This window comes from Calliphora vicina, chromosome 3, assembly GCF_958450345.1.
Source record: "Calliphora vicina chromosome 3, idCalVici1.1, whole genome shotgun sequence".
Lineage (NCBI taxonomy): Eukaryota > Metazoa > Arthropoda > Insecta > Diptera > Calliphoridae > Calliphora > Calliphora vicina.
Window position 1 is genome coordinate 27,817,986 of NC_088782.1, and position 20,889 is coordinate 27,838,874.

Consider the following 20,889-nt stretch of genomic DNA (forward strand, 5'->3'; position numbering starts at 1 on the left):
ATTTTTTAATATATTTTTAGCTTCGAATATAAATAAAACTACAGCAAATAAGATGTTTTTCTTTTATTTTATTGAAATCGTTTAGTTTTTGTTTTTTTCTTTTCTTAATAACAAAAAAATGATTAATGTGATGTTTTGTTTTTTTTTTAAACAAAAAAAAAAACAGATTTTTTGAATAATTTTGAAATAATACTTACATTAAATTAAATTCTAAAGAGTTTTATTTTATTAAACTGAAAAAAACCTTATAAAATATAATTACAAATTAATTTTTTGTTGCTTGAAAGAAAATTTGTTCTTTTTGGCAACAATTTTTATAGTCATTTTAAATGATTCACATTATGATTGTCATGTGGCAATAAAAATTTTGTTTTTTTGAGTTCTAATCTGGTCATCATCGACCACATCATGTCTTGATTAATTAAAACACAAAAATCTTGAAAAAAATAACAAAAAAAAACACAATATTATTTTGTCAGGGACTTTGTTGTACAAATGCTTGACAGTCATGTTTGTCAAACATGATGACGAATTTTAAATGCTCTGGTTTAACGCTGGCTCTCTCTTTCTATCCCTCTCTCTTTCATTTGGCAAGACCTGTAAAAAGATTTTAAAACATTTTATTAAAAAAATATTTTCAGCAATTTAGCAAATTCATAAAAGAATAAAATAAAGCAAACCTGTTAATTCAAACATCTGTGGAACTCCAATACGCCTTACTGAAGATGTTCAGCAGCAACTAAGAAATATACTCAGCGAAATAAAACAGAAAATAACAGCCAACTTAATCTTTTTTAAATAAATTTAAGCAATAATATATAAAATCTAAACAAATTTCTTTTAATATAATCACAAACAAATAAAAAAAATCTTAAAAACTTTAGGAAAAGTTAAGAGTTTTGTAAAATATTAAAATCTTTATCAAATTTACAAATTGTTAACACTTTATAAACCGGTTTTATATAAGATTTTAAATCAAGAGTTTGGAATTTCCTATTATAATCTTCCCTTAGTTAATTAAGTCTTTTCTAGGAATTGATATTTGATTTAAAACTCTTTTTTTCTAACAGCTTATAGCTGAAACTTTCTTCTTAAGCCCTCATCCAAGAAACCGGTCTTAATATGCATTTTAATCAGCATTTTGTTGAATATAACTTTTTTTTAAAACTCTGTTAAACCCGATTTTGGAAATCTCTTTTGAGTAATTTATGACTCCATTTTGTTGACAACCTTTTTTTAAACTTTTCTTAGAAACCGATCTCTTATTTGCATTTAAAACTGCATTTTTTTCAATTCTCTCTTAGAAACTGTTAATTTATTTTAATTTAAGACTCCATCAAACCAGTTTTTGGAAATCTCCGGTCTTATATTTCAATTTATTACTCCATTTTGTTTTAAACCAGTTATTTCAAAACTCATTTTAGAAACCAGTCTTTGATTTACATTTTGAGCTGTGTTTTGTTTAAAATAAATGTTTTAAATGATTTTTTTTTAAATCTCTTCTTAAATTCTCTCTCAGAAACCGTTACTTTATTTTAATTTATTTAATTAAGACTCCATCAAAACTCATTTTAGAAATCGATCTTTGTTTTATGGAAATCTCTTCTTAATTTCTCTCTCGCAATCCTTTTGAAAATCTCTTCTGATAATCCGATCTTTAGTTTGTATCGAAGTTTCCATTTTTTTTAAAAAATAGTTCAGTAAAACTCTTCTTAGGAACTGCTCTCTTAATAGAATTTAAATTGAAAGTCTCTTCTTTGTAGTCTGTTTGAATTCCGTTTTTAAAGATATTCTTTTATTTTTGCAATTTTATAATTTCAATACAAATCTGTTAGAATCAGAAAATGTTTAAGAATTTGGTTTCAAAAAAATTGAAATAGTTGGTGAAGAAACAGAAGCGTTCAAAAAGTGATTTTGGAAAACTTTTAAAGATTTCGGATATTTGGAATATTCGAAAATTTTTATTTCAAAATTTCTCACTTCAAAACAAAATGTATTTAATAATACTGCAGCCTCAAATATAACACAACTGATTAAATTAAATTAGAATTTTAAACATTAACACAGCTAAAGTTCTGTTCATTGAATTCAGTTTTGTTTTGGTTGCAAAACAAGTTTTATTGAATATTACAGAATTTCTGCTGACTCAACCAAAAAAGTCAATTCATTCATTTAAAGCAACCACAATTTTCTAAAACTATTGCTTTAATACGAATTTCTTTTACACCAACTAAAGTTCTGTTAAAATCATTAAACAATTCAATGAAATATTGAGTTGTGATTAAAACAACAAAACCGGTTTTATTGAATATTACAGAATTGTTGCTGCCATAACCAACAAACTTAATTGACTGAGTTAAAGAAAATTAATTTTCTTCAGAGTTTTATTTGAATTTCGCTTCATTTAGTATCAGTTTTGTTTTGTTAAAAAAACTAATATTATTAAAGATTAAAATTTTTTAAAAGTTTCCCCCAAGAGATAAAAATTTCAATTATAACAACAGCATTGTTTAGTTGTGGTTACAAAGTAAAAAATAATGCAATGAAACGTTAACTGATTTTCTGTTAAAATCAAACATCCGAGATCTATTGAAACTAAATAAATTTTCACAACAAACACTTTAGAGAGTTTTATTTCATTTACACATATTTTTAAAAACTCAATATCAAACATTTATTTTTTATGAAAAATTTTGTTTAAATTTAAAATTTGTTTTCTAAAAATGTTTACACAAACACTTAACACTTTATCTTTTTTTGGCTGTTACTTTCTCTCTCTCCGTTTTCACTGAGTATATATGATAAATTTCTATTGCTGTTGTTTTACTTCTGACTCGTACTGTACTGTTGTTGATGACAATGACTTTATCACTCATTTATAAAACAAATCGTTTTTGGCATTAAGTAAATCCCATATTTATTATTTATATATTAATTTCAACAAAAAAAAAACACACACACCACAATTTATGTTAAATTCATTTAGTTTTTAGTTTATTTAATATGTTTTATTTTTTATTTCTTTAAATATTTGTCTATTTTTTTTCTTATTTTTGTAGTATGTTGCATGAGATTTTATAATTATCTTTTTTTCATTACTGCTTTTTTTTACTAATATTCTATATAATAATTCACTCATTGTTTCAATGTGTTTTTTGTATTATTTTTTATTTTCGTTAATTACTTTTTTGTCATAAAATTTTTGTTGATGTTTTTTCAAAGAACTAAATTTAAATATTTGTTTTTTAGCTGCTTTATTTGGCTGTTAAGTTAAGTTTTTGGTAAAAAAAACGGCTTTACTAAAAAAAACTTAATCATAAAATACTCATGCGTTTAGGCTTTTAAGTTATAAAGCAATTTAATTTTTTAATAATTAATTCTTATTGTTTTTCTCTTTGTTATTAAGTTTATAAAAAGAAAGCTAGATTTTTTTATTAATTTATAAAGAAATTTAATTAAAATTAAAAAAAGTCTTGTTAAAATAAAATAATTTAGAAAAATTTTATTGTTTTCAATTTTCAAAACAATTTTTAAATTTCAAAATTTTATTTTTTCCAAACTATTCATCAATTTTTAATTAATATATGATTTTGGAAATTTTTTTAAAAAATTTAGAAATTTTAAATAATTTTGAAATTTTTTAAAATTTTGAAGATTTCAAAAATTTTAAATTTTTATTATATTTTAAATCCAGCAATATTTAAATATTGTAAATTATTTTCCAAATTTTTTAACTTATTTCAAAATTTGCTTGAAATTTTTAAGATTATTTTGAAAATTTTAAAAAAATATTTTAATTTTGTTTATAATTTTTTCAATTGCTTTAAATTGAGTAAATTTTAAAAAGTTTTTACAAGTTTTAAATTTTTTGTTAAAATTATTTTTAAAAAATTTCAATATTTTTTAAAATTTTTTTAATTTTTTCCATTCTTTAAGTTATAAAAAATTTAAGAAAAATTCGTAAAAATTAAAAAAAAATTTCTTGATGCTTAAAAAAAATATTGAAAATCTAGCGTTTCTTTTATTAATTTATTAATAACTTTTCTTTAAGTGTTTTCCAACAAAAACAAACAAAATAATTTTAATGTTTTATTTTTTTTTTTTATTAAATGTATGTATATTTGTTGTTTAATTAATAAATTTTATATCAAATTAAAAATCCCTTTTTGATAACCCGCTTTTTATACAAAAAAAAAAATTCCAAAAAGAAAAATAAACAAAATGCTTTTATTAAACACAACACCATTAAGCACAGGTAAGTTTAAAAAATCGAAAAAAGAAACGTTCTTTTTAAAAATTAAAAAAATCCCCGTGTAAAACGCGCGAATATAGAGCGAGCGATTGCACCTTGACGCGTTTACTTTCGACTAAAAACTAAATTTTGAAAATGTTCAAAAGAATTGTTTTCCTTATTAGCAGAGGCCTGTGTACAAGTAGCCATAGATACAAACATACATACATACATATACATGAACATACATAGATACACGGTACATATATGTATATGTGGATGTGTATAATTGTATGTAGATGAGTTTAGCAGTGGCAGCAAATACCCCACCAGGTGGTAGTGATGTTGGTGGTGGCGTTTCTTTATTAAACACAACAAATCATTAGACTATTTTTAAACTTTTTTACCTCCTATAAACAATTCACACAATAAACCGACACAATTAAGCGTTTTTATCTTAAACTCGCTTAACTTAGCAACACTTACTACAAAAACAAAAACGAAAAAAATTTTCAAAATTTTGAAAAATAAAATCAGTGATCTTTGACATAAATTTTACCTGTTGTGTTATATACAAATACATACATAGATATTAATACATATGTAAATACTTGTATATAATTAAATTCTATATACTTTTTTTGAATATATAAAAGAAACAACTAGATGCGCCACACTTATTACTTGTGCCAACTTATTTTACTTTTACTTTTCATTGTTTTTCTTTTTGTTTAATTATGTTTATGTTACCCCCTTAAAACATCAACCGATTCACAAATTATTTTTAAGCTTTTTGACTAATGTCTTCAATTTGAATTGATTTTTGATGATTTGTTCTTTTCAAAACCATACATATTACACCCCCTCTTCTTAATTCATTCTATACAATGACTATATAAAATTTAATTTTTCACACCTTGATTCATCTCACTGATCAACAACAGCAGCAGCATCTATCTATAAGTATTTGTTGATTCATCATAATGATCTTGTTGTTGAACACACGAAAAAAAATAATAATACAATTTTGCACGAGCAATAATTTTCAATTTTTTTTAATTTTTATTCTGAATCTAATCTTTTTGGGAAACCTTACGTCATGCTTGGTTTTAAACAACGACAACAAAAAAACATTTTCAAAATATTTATATGCAAGTGCACTTAATAGGAAAATATGTATCTTAAAATGCCTCATATAATTCTCAAAGGTATTAAAAATTAATTTTTGGTTTATTTTTAAAAATTCTTATAATACATTTGTTTCATAAACAAAGTTACACTGATAAGAAATACTCACTGAAGTACAGTCACAGAACTGTACTATATATACAGGGTTTTTGCAGTCACCGATCTAAATTCAATTTCAAAATGGCGGATTCTATATGGCGATCGATATTTTGTAATTTTAATTGATTTTATTGTTTCCTAATAATCTTTTCAGAATTCCATTAAGCAGATCCTATTTGGCTGATCGTATAAAATCGAATGAGAGTAATTCCATTTAACAAGCTGATAATGATATTCTTTGGCAATTGGCAATTAATATTTTCGATTTTATTGTTTATAATTCCTTCAGATAGATTCCTAGTCGTTGACTACGAATCTGAAATCAAATTTTCAGATTTCCATAAAGCAGATCTTATTTGGCTGATCATTTAAGATCAAACGAAAGCAATATCATTTAGCAAGTGAATGATACTCTATGGCAATTGATATTTTCGATTTTATTGTTAATAATCCCATCAAAAAGATTTCTAGTCATTGAGTACGAAGCTGAAATCAGATTTACATCATAGTAGGCGGATCAGAAAGGCCAAAATAGAGCATTTACATTTAACAATAAATTAGTTAATATTTCGAAAAAGATATTCAGAGAATATTTTGAAAGGAAGAAATCAAAAAGATTTCTAGTCGCTGAGTACGAAACTGAAATCAGATTTACAGAATTCTATAAAGAAGATCATAGTAGGCGGATCATAAAGGCCAAAATAGAGAGAATATGTCCTAAGAGATATTTTGAAAGCAACTTGTTATGAGTCACTAATAAATGTTTGCAAATCTAATATAGATAAAAAAAATGTGTATTATTCATATTTGGATCACTGATCCCCGCTGATCAAGAATATGAGATCAGATTCCTTTTAAATTTATTTACTTTTCAATACGATATATTTTTGCAAAAGTTTAAACCCAAGGTAATTAAGAAGAATTTGTGAAAATTTAACATTTTTTAGAAATTTTCTTTGAAATAAAGGAATTAAAAAAAAATATCGTTTAGGATTTTTAAAAAAAACTAATTTTAAAATCTTATAAATTTGTTTAATATTAATTTGTTTCAACTTTTGACTTTTTTAAATTTAAAAAAATTTTGAAATTTTTATTATTTTTTAAATTTTAATGAATAATTTTTTTTTAAATAAAACAATATTTAAATATTTTATACTTATTACAAAATCAATTGATTTTTTAACAAATTTACTTTGAATTAAATAAATTTTGAAAAAAACTCAAAAGCTACTCAAAATAATCACACATAAGAGTGTTGTTTTTGTTTTCACTTAGTTTTTTGACAACTGAGTTAGGTCTGTGAGAGGAGAGGAGGTCTATGTGTATTCATCTATGATTAGAACAGCACTAATATTAAAAAATAAGAAAATTAACGTAGGGGCCGGGCCTATGGCTGAGTATTTGTCAAGTCGTATCAAAATTATTTAAATATCACAAAAATCTGAAGTTGTTAAATCCTAACACAGTTGTTTCTAAATTCTTTTTAAATATTTAAAAATAAATAAAAGGAACATCCTTTGGTATTAGAAATACTGTATAAATTTGGAGCAAATAATAATATAAAAATATTTTTCAAATTTTTAAATGAAATTTCATATCAATTTAAAAAAAAAATATGTATTATGTCCGTTTTTCTAAATCGAGCCTTGAATTTGTTATTGAGTTTACAAAAAGATACTATATTTTGTATTACTTTATAAAGAAAGTTTCTTAAAATTGATTTAAAAAAACACTTTCGTAGTATTTTCTTTTAAATAAATTATAGATTTAAAATTTATAAAAATTTTATAATTTTGAAATTTTTAAAAATGTTTTTATTTAATTTTGAGATATTTTTTTTATAAATTTTGAAATTTTTCAAAAGTTTTATATTATTTTTGAAGTTTTCTTCTTTTTCAACTTATTTTTAAAAATATTATCATTATGGAATTTTAAATTTTGAATATTTTTTTTAAAAATTTTGAAATTTAAATTTTTTTAAATGCGATTTCTTTTATTTTTAAATCTTTTAATTTTCAACTTTATTTCTAATATTTTTTTTTTAATAAATAAATTATTGAATTTAAAATTTTTTCCAAAATTTTTATGATTTTTACGAAATCAAACAATATTAAAATATAATTTTTAAAATAAGTTAATAAAAGATTTTGAAAATTATATTTCAATCATAAAAATTTTAAAATTTGAACATTCGAATTTTAAATAAATTATAGAATTAAAACTTATAAATATTCTATTATTTTGGAAGTTTTTTTAATTTTGAAATATTTTTTTTATAAATTTTGAAATTTTTTAAAAGTTTTATATTATTTTTGAAGTTTCCTTCTTTTTCAACTTATTTTTAAAAATATTATCATTATGGAATATTAAATTTTGAAATATTTTTTTAAAAATTTAGAAATTTAATTTTTTTTAAATCTTTTAATTTTCAACTTTATTTCTAATATTTTTTTTAATAAATGAATTTTTGAATATTTTTATGATTTTTGCGAAATCAAACAATATTAAAATATAATTTTTAAAATAAGTTAATAAAAGATTTTGAAAATTATATTTCAATCATAAAAATTTTAAAATTTGAACATTCGAATTTTAAATATATTATAGAATTAAAACTTATAAATGTTCTATTATTTTGGAATTTTCAAAAATGTTTTTTTTTTAATTTTGAAATGTTTTTTTTATAAATTTTGAAATTTTTCAAAAGTTTTATATTATTTTTGAAGTTTTCTTCTTTTTCAACATATTTTTAAAAATATTATCATTATGGAATTTTAAATTCTGAAATATTTTTTTAAAAATTTTGAAATTTAAAATTTTTGGAATTCTCAATAGTTTTTAAAAATATTATGCATTTTATCAAACAAAATTCTAACTAAATTTAAGAAAATGGTTTCAAATTCGTAAAAATGTTTAAATTTTTCTTTTGTTCTGAATTAAATACGATATCCGACTCAAATGACAAAGTTGTGTGTTACTTTTGGTACGGAAATCAAAATTTCGACTTATTTTTTTATTTTATTTTTACTATCTATGTTACAAAAACTTGTTAGTCATAACTCAAATCATATTCAAATTGAATTTAAAAACTATTTATATTAAAAAAGTGTAAAATGTAAAAATTTTGTTACCCCCCACTTTCACAACTTTACAAAGTTTTATTAAATGTTACAGAATTTCTGCTGTCTCAACAAATGTTTGTTAAGACACCTCAAAAATTATTGCTTCAATACATATTTCCTTTAGCCCAACAAAAGTTCTGTTAAAGGCGTTAAAAAATTTAATGAAATAATGAAAATAAAACATTGATTTGAATATTCTTTTGTTTGAAAATCAGTTTTATTGAATATTACAGAATTACTGTTAACTCAGTTTTGTTATAGTATTTTTGAATATTATAGAATTTCTGCTGCCACAACCAATTCATCAACCATAATGTTTAGTTGTGGCTTCCATGCAAAAACCTCATTTAATAGTTAAACAATTATTATTTAATTATCATATAAAATTATTGTGTACAAAATTCAGCCCACTGTTAATTTCAAAATTGCTGTCATTCATATAAGGACATAAACATTTTTCATTTCAACATGTCATTGTTTTGAAAAATTGCAAATATTTTCATAATAAATATTATCTCAATAAATAAAGAAAGTGTATGTATGAACTGAAGAAATAAAAAGAATTCCAATTTTATTAGTTTACATTATTCTTTCCCAAAAGTATTGGGTATTTATAAACAAAATATTTATAGACAAAATGCAAAAGCTTATGGTAAATAGTCTAGGCACAATATTGTAATTGGGTTATAAAATACATTTTTTTTCTTTTTATGACTAAAAACAAAACATTGCATTGCTTTGCATTTATTTTTCCTAGTAATTGCTACAGACAGACATTTAAAAGAATAATTTCATAATTTTCAATTGAAATTTCTGAAATAATAAATACATAATTTCTTAAAAAAAAATAAGTGATTCAAAACTGACTAATATGAGTATGATGAATCACCTGTATTCTAATGTCAGTCATTCGTTCTGTGAAAAACAAAATTAATGTAGTTAATCATAATGCAATTTTGGGCAGATAAAAATAAACAAAGTTATAGCGTATTTAATTGGCATGATGACATTCATCCTATTGTTTTGCCCACAGGAATGTTATATTTTAGTATAGCATGATTCGTCGGAAGCAATTAGCCAATCATTTTATTTTATATAAACAATTTAATACATTTTTGTTTTGTATAAATAGAACAAATCAAAATATTTGAAATTGTTTAAGTTTGTTAGATAAAATATTCCATCCATTCGACATTTTTAAACAAATATGTTAATGACCAGCTAATCTAGTTTTTTTTCTTTCCACTTACTGCTTTAATTGCAAACATTTTCTGTTAGTTACTAGATATTTAAATAAAAGTGAGTCAATTTCTTTTGAATAACACTTAATTTTCAAAATACTTACGAATAATTTTCGTACAAAATAACATCGATGCACTGTTTAATAAAATTCACTTTAAAAAATCTGAAATAGTCACTGCAGAAGTCTTTTTGTTAGTTTTCCCTAGCATTTTTAATTTCGAACATCGATTTGTAGTAAAACTGTTTCAATTTGCTTGTAATGTTTTACTTTTACAATTAAAATCCTTCTAAAATAATAATAAAATAATTTTCGAAAATTCGAAATTAAGTTCGAATTTTTCGAACTTCTGAAAAACTGGAAAATAACAATATATTATTAAATTCCCTTGAAAAATAATTAAATTTTAAAAATTTGTCAAGAAATCCTAAATTCTAAATTAATTTCGAATTTTTCGAACTTCTGAAAAACTTGAAATTTAAAATTTCCTTTGAAAAATAATTAAATTTTAAAAATTTGATCAAGAAATCTAAATTTCGAACTAAATTTCATGTTAATTTAATTTCAAAAATAAATCTTGAATTTTAGGTTGTTAATCTTCGAATTCTTCGATAAACTATAGAACTGTAACACAGAATTAAAATAAAAACATGCAATAATCAAAATTAAGTGCGAAGTTTTTGAACACGCTAAATACTTTGGATTTTGAATAAAGAACTCCAATAATTTTTAAAATAAAAAAACTATTAAGGTTCCTTAAAAAATTTTGATTTCGAAAATGGATTTTTCATTAAAACATTGTGAATTCTTTACGAATTGAATTCTTAAAAATACAAAAAGAAATATCGAATGGTTTTTCAAACAATTCTATGTATTTAGAATTCTAAATTAATTATTTTAATGAATTCAGAATATTTTAACGAAAAATTCGAACTTAATTTCGAATTCTCAAAAATGATCAAATTATAATTAGAAACATGTTGTTGTTATTAAAATAATATAATTTTAATGAATTCTGAATATTTTAACGAAAAATTTATATTTGAAAATTTTCGAAAAATTCGAACTTAATTTCGAATTTTCAAAAATTATCAAATTATAATTAAAAACATGTTTTTGTTATTAAAATAACATAATTCTAATGAATCTGAATATTTTAACGAAAAATTTATATTCGAAAATTCGAATTCTCAAAAATGTTCAAATTATAATTAAAAACATTTTGTTGTTATTAAAATAATATAATTTTAATGAATTCTGAATATTTTAACGAAAAATTTATATTCGAAAATTTTCGAAAAATTCGAACTTAATTTCGAATTCTCAAAAATTATCAAATTATAATTAGAAACATGTTGTTGTTATTAAAATAATATAATTTTAATGAATTCTGAATATTTTAACGAAAAATTTATATTTGAAAATTTTCGAAAAATTCGAACTTAATTTCGAATTTTCAAAATTGATCAAATTATAATTAAAAACATGTTTTTGTTATTAAAATAACATAATTCTATTGAATCTGAATATTTTAACGAAAAATTTATATTCGAAAAATTCGAACTTAATTTCGAATTCTCAAAAATGTTCAAATTATAATTAAAAACATTTTGTTGTTATTAAAATAATATAATTTTAATGAATTCTGAATATATTAATGAAAAATTTATATTCGAAAATTTTCGAAAAATTCGAACTTAATTTCGAATTCTTAAAAATTATCAAATTCTAACTAAAAATATTTTGTTGTTCTTAATATAAATTAATTTTAATGAATTCTGAATTTTTTAACGAAATATTGATATTTGAAAAATTCGAACTTTATTTCGAATTCTTAATAATGTTCAAATTATAATTAAAAACATTTTATAGTTATTAAAATAATATAATTTTAATGAATTCTGAATTTTTTAACGAAAAATTTATATTCGAAAAATTCGAACTTAATTTCGAATTCTCAAAAATGATGAAATTCTAATTAGAAACATTTTTTGTTATTAAAATAATATAATTTTAATGAATTCTGAATATTTTAACGAAAAATTTTCGAAAATTCGAACTTTATTTCGAATTCTCAAAAATGTTCAAATTATAATTAAAAACATTTTATAGTTATTAAAATAATATAATTTTAATGAATTCTGAATTTTTTAACAAAAAATTTATATTCGAAAAATTCAAATTCTCAAAAATGATGAAATCATAATTAAAAATATTTTGTTGTTATTAAAATAATATAATTTTTTTTATATACGAAAATTAGAACTTAATTTGGAATAATGATTCGGTGCATTTCGGATATGCAAAATCGTCGTACCCAATTTCCCTGCTTTTGGATAAATCTTGCTGATTGTGTAGCTCCCAATGATTTTGCAATCACTTGTTGAGTTTTACAACAGTCTTCATGGAGTAATGCCTCCAATTCTTGGTCTTCAAACTATTTTGGCTCACCACTTCTGAACCGAACAAACCATCTCTCGCATGTTGAAACCGATGAAACACATTCAACACAAGCTTTGGTGAGCAATTGGTGTGCTTCAGCGTCACTTTTTTTCAAATTAAAGAAGTAAAGCAAAACTTCCCGCTTTTTTGGCACAAAATTCGACATTTTCGAAGAAAAATAAAATGGAAATTCAGTTCCAATTTTGTTAATTTCTAACAGACCAAGAAGGATTTAAACCAAAAAATTTCTATTTAATACAAATTAAGATAATTTCGATGATTGATTATGGGAAATATTATTATTTTATTGCTTAAATTGTAAATTTTTGTTTTTAAAACACTTCTGGTTTCAGACAGATGCTTTTAATTTGACAAAACAAGATTAACGATCCATTCAAATTCTAATTATAATAAAATAATTTTGTTTATCATAAAATGTTTTCCACACACAAACATGATTTATTACTATAAATCTTTTCATTTAAAAATAAATCTGTGAGTCAAATGAAAATGTTTTTATATTTTGCTTTAAATAAATTTTCAAATATGTATTTAACTCTTCAAAACGATATTTTAAATATTTATATACATATTTAATGACAGCTTCTCATTCACATTAATTGTTTAAAAATAAAAGTATTTAAAATTTAAATATTTGGGTTTGAGTTAAATTAAACATTTTATTTTACTTTGTTTATTCCAAAAAAATGACAGCTCCTTTAAATGTCAATAGCTAATATTTGAAGTTTTTTAACATCTTGTCTTAATTCTGATTCATGTTTACGTTAGTTATACATATTGCTAAACAATACAACAAATTTGGAAAATATGTATATTGAAATATTTCCACGTCAAATCCAAACGAACAGTCAAATGGGAAAATCTTAATATTTGATTCTAATTACCTTTGAAAATATGTATGTTTAATTTTTCCTTTTATTATAGCGAAATATAATTCAAAAAGATCTCATTACTTTTTACATCTGCTTTGATATAAAAAAAACGATTTTTTTTAAAAGAAATCTGCTCGTGCTTGCATAAATGAGTAAACTAGGAATTTCAGCCCGAAATACACATATTTAACTGGCACCCAAATACTCATAAAATGCTCAACACTTGCACAGCGCCAGACTGCATCTGGATGCCATCGGTAGGGGGTCGTCGAACATGCACATGCATGTTGCCATTAACAATATTGTAGAAAATGAACAACAATATGTTGTTAGTGAACCAACAAATTGCTGCCATTAATGATACGAATCTTTGAAAGCCATACACAATTGTTGGCAATAAATTTAAATTGTTTCTTTAAAATAATCTTTTTCGTCTTGTTTCAATTAAATGTTTATGTTTTATTTTTTTTCTACTTTGTTTATATGGCAAGAGCAGAGAAGAGAAACAAAGGGAAGACAATCAAATACAAATTGATAGAATGTACATACATATGTATGTGTAAACACTTTCAATATTTCACATATTTCAACACAAAAATATTGAATGCATCCAGGAAATTGAATTTTTTGTAAATGAAATAAAAATATTTGGGCCAAATTGTAAAATCTGGTGTAAACAAATGAAATTTCGTAGAAAAGAGGCAACTTTAAATCTGATTTATTAGAGGAGCTGTATAAATATAATTAAGATGAAATTGATTTTATAACTTTGTTATAACATGAAATACTGAATTAAATCGGATTTAAAAATATGGAAACTTGAAATTTGTATTAAGATTTATACTTTTCGAATATAAATGTTCGTTAAAATATTCATAATTCATTGAAATTATGTTACTTTACTAACAACAACATGTTTTTAATTAAATTTGATAATTTTTGAGAATTCGAAATTAAGTTCGAATTTTTCGAATATAAATATTTCATTAAAATATTCAGAATTCATTAAAATTATTTTATTTTAATAACAAAAACATGTTTTTAATTACAATTTGATCATTTTTGAGAATTCGAAATTTAGTTCGAATTATTCGAACATTTTCGAATATAAATTTTGTGTGAAAATGTTCAGAATTCATTAAAATTATGTTACTTTAAGAACAACAACATGTGTTTTATTATAATTTGATCATAAAAATTAAGTTCGAATTTTTCGAATATAAATTTTTCATTAAAATATTCAGAATTCTTTAAAATTATGTTATTTTAATAACAACAACATGTTTTTAATTATAATTTGATAATTTTTAAAAATCCAAATTAAGTTCGAATTATTCGAATACAAATTTTCAGTTAAAATATTCAGAATTCATTAAAATGGTGTTATTTTAGTAACAACAAATATTTTTAATTATAATTTTAACATTTTTGAGAATTCGAAATTAAATTCGAATTATTCGAATACAAATTTTTCGTTAAAATATTCAGAATTCATTAAAACTATGCTATTTTAAGAACAACATCAAGTTTTTAATTATAATTTGATCATTTTTGAAAATTCGAAGTTAAGTTCGAATTTTTTGAAAATTTTCGAATATAAATTGTTCTTTACAATTCATTTAAATTATGTTATTTTAATAACATGAAATTGTTTTTAATCATAACTTGATGATTTTAGAGAATTCGAAATTAAGTACGAATTTTTCGAATATAGATTTTTCGTTAGAATATTCAGAATCCATTAAAATTAAGTTATTTTAAGAATAACAACATGTTTTTAATTATAATTTGATCATTTTTGAGAATTCGAAATTAAGTTTGAATTTTTCGAAAATTTTTGAATATAAATTTTTCTTTAATATATTCAGAATTCATTAAAATTATATTATTTTAATAACTATAAAATGGTTTTTAATTATAATTTGAACATTTTTGAGAATTCGAAATAAAGTTCGAATTTTTCGAATATCAATATTTCGTTAAAATATTCACAATTCATTAAGATTATGTAATTTTAATAACAACAACATGTTTTTAATTACAATTTGATAATTTTTGAGAATTCGAAATTATGTTCGAATTTTTCGAATATAAATTTTAGTTAAAATATTCATAATTCATTAAAATTATATTATTTTAATACCAACAACATGTTTTTAATTATAATTTGATAATTCGAAATTAAGTTCGAATTTTTCGAATATAAATTTTTAGTTAAAATATTCATAATTCATTAAAATTATGTTATTTTAAGAACGACAACATGTGTTTAATTATAATTTCATAATTTTTGAGAAATCGAAATTAAGTTCGAATTTTTCGAATATAAATTTTTCGTTAAAAAATTCATAATTCATTAAAATTATATTATTTTATTAACAACAACATGTTTTTAATAATATTTTGATCATTTTTGAGAACTCGAAATAAAGTTCGAATTTTTCGAATATAAATTTTTCGTTAAATTATTCACAACTCATTAAAATTATGTAATTTTAATAAAAACATGTTTTTAATTATAATTTGATCATTTTTGAGAATTCGAAATAAAGTTTGAATTTTTTTCAAAAATTTTCGAATATAAATTTTTCGTTAAAATATTCAGAATTCATTAGAATTATGTTATTTTAATAACAATATCAAGTTTTTAATTATAATTCGATTATTTTTGAAAATTCGAAATTAAATTTGAATTTTTCGAACATAACTTTTTCATTAAAATACATATTTAGAATTTATTAAAATTATGTTATTTTAACAAAAAAATGTTTTTAATTATAATTTGATAATTTTTGAAAATTCGAAATTAAGTTCGAATTTTTCGAACAAGCCAAAAACTATGAAATTGGCATACTAAATTAAAATTAGTTAAAAAAATATGAGCATTTTCAATTTTTCTTGAGAATTTTTAATTTCGAAAACTGATTTTTCTTTAAAATGTTAAGAATTCGTACAATTATGTGATTTTTATTACAAAAACAAAAGTTTTGATAATTTTCGAATATTCAAAGTTAGATTTTTTTTGATTTTCTTTAAAATTACATATTTATAATAAAATCTAAAAAGATTATGAATTAAAAAACAAATTATCCAAAAAAAATTTCAAAATATAAATTTATTTAAATAATTTCGTGTAAATAAATAACAAAACTAATGTCTTTAATTTAAACAAATAATTTAATTAAAAAAATCCAATTTATACAAATAGAAAACACACACTATTTTTATTATTTATTTCAATTTTCCATACGATTTATTATAGCAATTATCTTAATATTGTGGAAAATGAAATGACATTGATCATTAAAATTTTCAAAATACCGGCCAACTAATCCAAATACAATTTACGTTCGTTCAGAGGCTAATGATCAAGGTCAATAAACGTAACAAACAATTTCTTCAGCCTTCAAGAATAAAATCATCAAAAATCATTACAAAGATCTGGGACACGATTTATTATATTAAAGCAAATTAAAAATCTTTTCTATACATATGTTTGTTTGTAAATATGAGTGTTTTTTTTAAAAAATCTTGCAGGAGAATTGTGTGGGGGGACAGATTTGTATGTAAAAATAAATTTCATATTTTACAAGGTAAAGCCCTCTCATAAGACAATGTACGCAATGGCTCAGTATCTGCATCATCACTATTATAATTATGAATAATTATGAAAATATTTTTTGCTATATTTTCATTTAATAAACCATATAAATTTCAGATAAATACAAAATAAGAAATCTACATAATACATTCATATGTATATATACATTAAATTAAAGAAATATATTTCAATATATTTTTTTTTTAATTCTATAATTGACTGAAAACATTCATAAACATAACAACTTGTCAGACAAAATTAATTTTAATATTTGTTCGGTATTAGTATGCAAAAAATAATTTAAAAAAAAAATATTTGAAATAAAAACATATTTATACAACATTGAAAGAAAACATACATATTTATATTATATACATACATATATGTAGGTACATTCATATGTCTAAAGTATATAGTACATTTATGTATATTGTACACATAATAAGACACCTTTGACAAAATTAGGGTACATAAAAATGTGTTTTTCAATTTATTTTCTATATTTTTTTTTATAATTTTTTGGCTGAAATTATATAATATTTGTCTTTTTGACACCCAAGACATTTTGATGCATGTATGTATTTCATTTTATTTTTGTCATAAATATTTACAATCTATTTTTGTTTCATTTGTATTCATTAATAATACATTGTTTTTTCGTTAATCAAACATGTTTGCCAACAAAACCTTTAGCTATTTATCTTTGTATTTTTTCTTTCAGTGTAAATTATGGCAAATAAAGTGTTTTTATAAATAAATTTTTTTTTTATTGTTTTTTATTGCATTAAATAAACGATATTTTTTTTGGCCCTCTAAAATATTCAAGAATTTGAGTTAATTATGTCTATAAGATAGAAAATATTTTTATTGGACATTCAAAATTTTCATTTTTAGACAGCTTGTTGCCTTTAGATTATAATATAAACTATTAATTTTCGTTTTAATCATATGCACAATGGGTTGGATTTTAATAAAAAAAATCGATTTATTTTTATTGCATAAATATTTTTAATTTGTAGAATTTAATTGAATCGTTTATTTCAAAAACCAGTTAAGCCACAAATTATTGATTTTGAGTAAATCAAACCTAAAATTAATTTTTATAAAATTCATATCTTTTCCTAATAAAGGAAACAAGTTTTATGTTTATCAATTTGTGTAACAATTTGATAAACATAAAACTTGTTTTATCTATGCTAACATATACATAGTTAAACAAGTTAGAGAGCTATACTCGGCTGTGCCGAATCGTATATACCCTTCACCAAATTATACTTCAAAACCGTGTTTAAAAAGCTACGATAACTAACAAATGTTTAACTGTTGCTACAACTACTGCTTCAGAAAAGTGTATGTAGCGGTAGCAGTAGCATTTGTCTTTTTTCGTTTTCTTGTTTTTTTAAAACTACTGCTACCTTCAAAATATAAAACTCTTAACAGAGCAGTAGTAATAAAACATGAATTGAAAATGGAGTAGTAGCATAAAAATACAAATCATTGCTACTGCTCTATATCGAGTTTTATTTTTTAAGGTAGCAGTAAAGTAGCAGTTGATGCAGCAGTTAAGGTAGCAATAAAAGTAGTCAAAAAAGAAAATCTTCAGTCATAACACCAAAATTGACAGAATTAAACACTGTGTGCTGTTTTTGTTTTGAGAGAGTTTGAAAGAATTATTCGTTTTTATTCGTCTCAGATGTTCGTGTTGCTAACAGAAAGATCGTGTTTTCTGTGTGTATAACAAAAAAACCGAACTTTTGTTTACAACACGACCAACATACACAAATATACATTCACAACAACAACACATAATATAATTATTTGGCTGAAGATTTTTATTTTTGACTTATTTTATTGCTACCTCAACTGCTACTTAGCTGCTACTTAACTGCTACTTCTTCTACTACTACAACTGCTACTTCTATTACTACTAAATTTTAAAAGTAGCAGAATTAATAAAAAACTAATGACTGCTACATCAAAACTTTTTCTTTTTTAAGGTAGCAATAGAAAATAAATTACTCTGCTACTTTTAAATTTTTCTTTTATTAGTACTACTACAACTACTGCTACCAAAATGTGAAGGTAGCAGTAGTAGTAGTAATTATTGACTCCGCGTTTTTATTAATTTTTGAACTAGACTACTTGTGTTTTTTCGTTGCTACTGCTACTTGTAGTCTAGTTTTTTAAACACTGCTTCAAAATAAAAAATTTTAAATATTTTTAGGTAAACAAAATTTATTTTTTTCCAACGTTTTTTTTTAATTTTTTGAAAAAAAAAATTTTGGAATTGTTTTTTAAAATTTTTTTTTTTGTAAATTTTAATTTTTTTTTTAATATTTGTTAAAAAAAATATCGGGTTAAAAAATATTTTTTCCGATTTTGACCCATTGTAGGTCCTACTTACGGTCTTAATGATTTAGTAATTCAGATATAGGTCAAAAATCGAGGTTGTCCTAGTTTTTTCCTTATATCTCAGCCATTTGTTGACCGATTTTCTCGATAGCAACCGAGCCGGAAGAATTCCGGAGATATTGATGTATGAATCGTTGATTCAACAGACAGACATACGGGTATGGCTTAATCGACTCCGCTATCTATAAGGAACCAGAATATATATATACTTTATAGGGTCGGAAAATTATATTGTAGAAATTACTCACAAAGGTGAAGGGTATAAAAATAATACAAAGTTTGCACTTAACTGGTTTCTGAAACAAACAACCATTAATATTGTAAATTTCACACCAAATATTCCAATTTTATTAGGAACTTCAAAATTAAAATGACAAATTAACTTTTTAAAGAGTTTAGCATCATTTTCATATTTGTTCTGAAATAACTATTCATCATCATACACTCGGTTTACAGTGCATTATGCTTCCGTTGTAGGCCATTGAAAAAAATTCCCATAAAACTCTTCATATCCAACAAAGTAGGGTTTTAGAGCTTGTAAATATTTTATTTTTATTTTACATTTATTGAGACTTACAACATCAACAAAAAATAGATTAAGGCCTAGTATTACCTAGTATAAAACCAATTAAGTGCTGTCACTTGACTTTTTTCTGTACTCAACACGGATTTCTTGGCTTTGCCATACAATAATAAGGGGCAAGTTTTAATTTGTTTCACATTAAACAAAACAGTAATCGTTCTATAACTCAATTTTGGATTTTTTGTTGCTTGACTGGTTTTTGAAATAAACGATTAAATTTCGAGTGATTATATCTCTTATACGCCTTGAGCCGGTAGTTTCACAAAATTGAATAAAACTTATGACAGATTTTATTCAACTTGTTCCTCTTAATTAAACAATAAATGAAATAATCTTATGAAAGATGTTTCAAATCAATATATTTTACAATAATCGATTTTGAATTTTAACATTGAGAAAATGTTGAATATTTTGGTTTTAGAGCTTGTAAAGCTTTTAATTTTTTCACATTTATTGAGACCTACAACATTTATGAAAAAACGAGCTGTCACTTGACTTTTTTCTGCACTAAACAAGGATTTTTCGACCTTTCTTCATAGGGGGCAGTAATTAATTATTTTTGCATTAATTCTATACAAAACAGTATTCGCCCAATAACTTATTTTAGAGTTTTTGTTGCTTGTCTGGTTTTTGAAATAAACGATTAAATTGTAGCTTGAGGTAAGTCAAAACCAACTAGGGTTGTTTTTTACTGGTTTAGCGAATTTAGGACAAAGTGGATTGAATTATTGTGATACTGAAAATTTTAGTCAAATCGGATAAAATTAAACCGTGCTGTATTGGCTTTCAAAGGTTTCTCAAAAAACATTCGTTATTAAAGACTAATTATTTCATAAGTCATCACAAAATCGTAATTAAAAACTCCAATTGCAATCTCTTTAAAATTTGGTTAAACAAATATTAAAGACTTTAGAATTGCTCTTTACGATTTTATTAAGGATATAAATGAGAATAAATGCCAAAAAGAAATGTTTCCTGAATCTCTCATAATTTAACCGTAGCTGTGATTTTGTAAGGTTGGGCCTTTTTGAATAAAACACAGGTTTTAAGATAAAAAAAAAAATATTTTTCAATATAG

The 20,889-nt window shown here is 22.2% G+C and overlaps 1 protein-coding gene across 2 annotated transcripts in view; it reads left to right on the forward strand.

The window, feature by feature from the left end:
• sls (sallimus) overlaps positions 1 to 20,889 on the forward strand; it is a 131,115-nt gene that overhangs the window by 32,466 nt on the left and 77,760 nt on the right. The gene's annotated exons all lie outside the window — the stretch shown is intronic.